This window comes from Tarenaya hassleriana, unplaced genomic scaffold (genome assembly GCF_000463585.1).
Source record: "Tarenaya hassleriana unplaced genomic scaffold, ASM46358v1 Cleome179, whole genome shotgun sequence".
NCBI classification, from domain to species: Eukaryota; Viridiplantae; Streptophyta; class Magnoliopsida; order Brassicales; family Cleomaceae; genus Tarenaya; species Tarenaya hassleriana.
Genome location: NW_010965206.1, coordinates 91824 through 95696, shown reverse-complemented (window position 1 = coordinate 95696; position 3873 = coordinate 91824).

Genomic DNA, 3873 nt, shown 5'->3' with positions numbered 1-3873 from the left:
CTCCCTCTTGGGCCGAAGACTGGCCTAAAGTCATGTCCTAGGCCTTAGCTAATTCGGACTTAATGCTGAAGACGTTCCGGGTCACTTCTTGTCCGAATAGGGATGCGCCATTGTTATCGTTATTCCGGAATCCGTCGAGAACTTGAGTGACAGCCTTGGTTAGCGTGATACGAAGTGCTCGAGCTCTAGCACGAGTTAATGGTGGCTCGGCTCTAGGGTTTGCTCGGGGAGCCTTCGTATTGTGCATGTCAAGTCCCGTTCCCGCGGCTTCGAATGATCGTGTGATGTTATGATCATCCGGCAAGAGTCTTGACGCCTGATGGGCCAAGTCTTCAACGTCCTCAAGAGCTCCTTCCGTTAAGCTCCCGTCTTCAAGAGCTCCTTCCGTTATGCTCCCGTCCTCCTCCAAGCTGCTAGGTCCGATGTCCTCATCACAATCTCATGCGGGTCAATCCAGTATTCCGTTCTCCAATGAATACCTATGATTGTGATCGTATCCAATACCTATGATCATCTATATGATCATCAATCACACATCATACTAGTCTTATTATGTCGTTATTCCCATAACAACACAAGACTAGGGAGTTTATTATCATTCATAATGATACACGGATTTCATAACAGATCTAGTATGCTAGAATATGTAATGAATCAAATACTCTCATATAAACCATAGAAAGTATCAATACATCGAATGTATCTGAACAAAGCTCATAAACAGTACATCATAGAGCACTAAACAAACATATCTTCTATACAACATCCCCATCGTCACATTGGTAGTCATTTAGATTCCGAAGTTCGCGAACTGTCGCTACAAGTAGTTGTTCCTCAAGGGATTAGGCTTCAATTTGCGAAAACACCCTCGTGATCTTGTGAGTAAACTTCTAGTTCGAACAAGGCCTTACAAAGAAAACTGGTAAGGAGAGTGATATCTTGAGTGTAAAACAGTTTCCGAGAGTTGTGAGGTTTTCTCATCTTCTTTTCATTGGACCCCCTTTCTGTTTTAGATTAACGTTTGTTACTGTATAGCGAGCAATGACCAATGCAGGAGATGATAGGCGTGACAAGCCCCTACCACAGGAAGCCGGGTCGTTACCAATGCAAGGCTTGTTGGAAGAGATCAGGAGGATGATGCATGATGAAATTCGACCTTTTCAGGAGCGCTTGGATCAAGTTGAGGCTGAGAGATAGGAGGACCAGCCTGCACCCATACGACAAGCTCAACCCCGTCCATTACGAGCACTAGCCGCCCAAGAGTATGATGATGCTGAGGGGGTGGAAGACATAGATGATGATCCATTTGTGCACTGAGAGCAGCCCGGCGAGCTCATCGTCCAGGGGCAAAGGTCATGGATGATGATTTAAACAGCATCAAGATGGAGATACCGTCATTCTTTGGCAAGACTGATGCAGAAGCTGACCTACAGTGGGAGCAGAAAACGAACATGGTATTTGAATGCCATCAGTATTAAGAGAACAAGAAGTTGAAACTGGCCATCGCAAAGTTCAGCGAGTATGCATTGGCATGGTGGATTCAACTTGGCATATCCCGGAGGAGAAATGGAGAGCATGCTATAGACACTTGGACTGAGCTGAAGATGATCATGAGGCGTAGGTTCGTGCCTACAACCTACCACCGTGACATTATCAGCGATTATCATGGCTTATACAAGGTAGCAAGAGCGTGGAAGATTACTTCATGGAGATAGAGATGCTTATGACTCGTGCTAACGTGGAAGAAGAAGACGAGGCTACCATGGCTAGGTTCATCGGTGGGTTGAACAAATACGTCTATGATCGAGTGGACACGCACCATTACATGGATATGGAGTTGTTACATTTGGCCATCACCATAGAGAAGCAACTCAAGAGGAAGGGCAAGTCGACACAATGGTTTGGTTCCTCATCCTACCAAGGCCCCGAGAACAGTCGGTTAGACAAGCCGACATTCACCCCACGACCTGAGACTAAGGGTGAGACCAAGACCGAGGCCTTACGTCCCAAGACAGCACAAGGTATCCCTGACACTCAACTTCGTAACAGGGATATTAACTGTTTCAGGTGTCAAGGGCGAGGACACTATGCAAGAGATTGTCCTAACAAGAAGGTAATGGTGATTCGAGCGGATGGAGAGATCGAGACGGAGTCAGAAGGTGAGGAAGTGACAGAGAAGATGGCGGTTGATTCTGACGATAACTATGTGGAGTACGGACCAGCAAGGGGAGATCTCCTAGTCGCAAGGAGAGCCCTTAACCTGCATGTTAAGAAGAAGCCAGCGTGCAATGGGAAAATATTTTCTATACCCGAGGGATTGTGCATAACAAAGTGTGCAGCATTATCATAGACGGCGAGAGTTATACTAACGTGGCAAGCACATTACTGGTCGAGAAGCTGAAGTTGCCAACAACGAGTCATCCGAAGCATTACAAGCTTCAGTGGCTCAATGAGAGCGGTGAGACCAAGGTAAGGAGGCAGGTTCAAATACCTTTCACCATTGGAGGGTGTGTAGATGAAGTCCTTTGCGCTGTTGTCTCAATGCAAGCAGCGCACCTATTATTGGGTAGGCCATGGCAGTTTGACACTCGAGCTCACCATGATGGCTTCACCAACCAGTATTCATTCGAGTTTAAGGGACAAAAGATCCGACTGACACCTCTCACACAGAAGGAGGTGTATGAAGATCAGCTCAGAATAATCAAGTTAGAGAAGCAAAAGGCAACGAAGAGTAGCACTGAGTGATGGATGTGATGCTCTAGGATGATCATACGATATGAGAACTATGTATGATACGATGATTTTAATGGATGAATCCATTGTTTGTTCATTATTTATTTTGCATATTTAATAAATAATGATATCCATGGATCGTTATGAACGATCCTAAACTTCTTAGTCGCTTGTCATTGTGGGAACAATGATGAATTAAGACTAACATGAGGCGTGATGGATGATCATGGTGATGATCATGTGTATTGGATACGGATCACGATCATGAGTGCTTGTTTGGAACAAGTGACTGGATGACTCGCGTGAGATTGTCGATTGGATTTTATCCATGACTTGAATCTCACTTGATGGTTCACTTTGGATCCTCAGACTTGAGATATCTATTGTATCCATCATGACGAGTAATGTACTTTGACTGCGTCAAACGTTGTCTTTAACTGGATGATTATAAAGGTGTAGCTCGGGTACATTAAGAATCATGAAGTGGATAGTAGATAGTCAAGATGGAACTTTGTCCCTCTCGAAAGAGAGATATATCGCTTGGGCCCGTCGTAGGAGTGAGACTGTAGAAATGTGTGGCCCCACTATAGATGAATGTCATTTATCTCTTACAGTCTACTCGGGATACGACAAAGCAATCGAACTATGAGTTCGATTATGATATCGTGAGACAAAGAGGATCATCATTGGAACTATCTCTGGCTTTTTTGGTTAGATCACATATAACTCTTTCCGATACGGGTAATCATAATGTCTTGCTAGAGACTGCTTATGATTTGTAAAGCGAGATTGGATCTCGGGTTTACTGCTGTATCCGGAGGAGCCTAAAGGGTCACACACATATGGGATGGATGTGTATGAACGGGATCGATCGAACGAGAAAAATTGGATTTTCCTTCGTCTTGAGGTCTGGTCGGAGCTGACCAAGAGTTGGTCAGCCGGACCAGACCAGTCAGACGGACCAAAATGTGAGGCTCGGAGCATGGCTGGTCCGGCGGACCGAAAAATCCATATCTCGTTGGCTCTTGGCGAATCCTGCCTGATCTCCGAGGTTCACTCATCAAAGGTTGAGTCACAACCGGCAGTGAACTAGGTTGAACTTCTTCAACTTGTTCACTCGGCTCAGCGTCTACTTGCTGC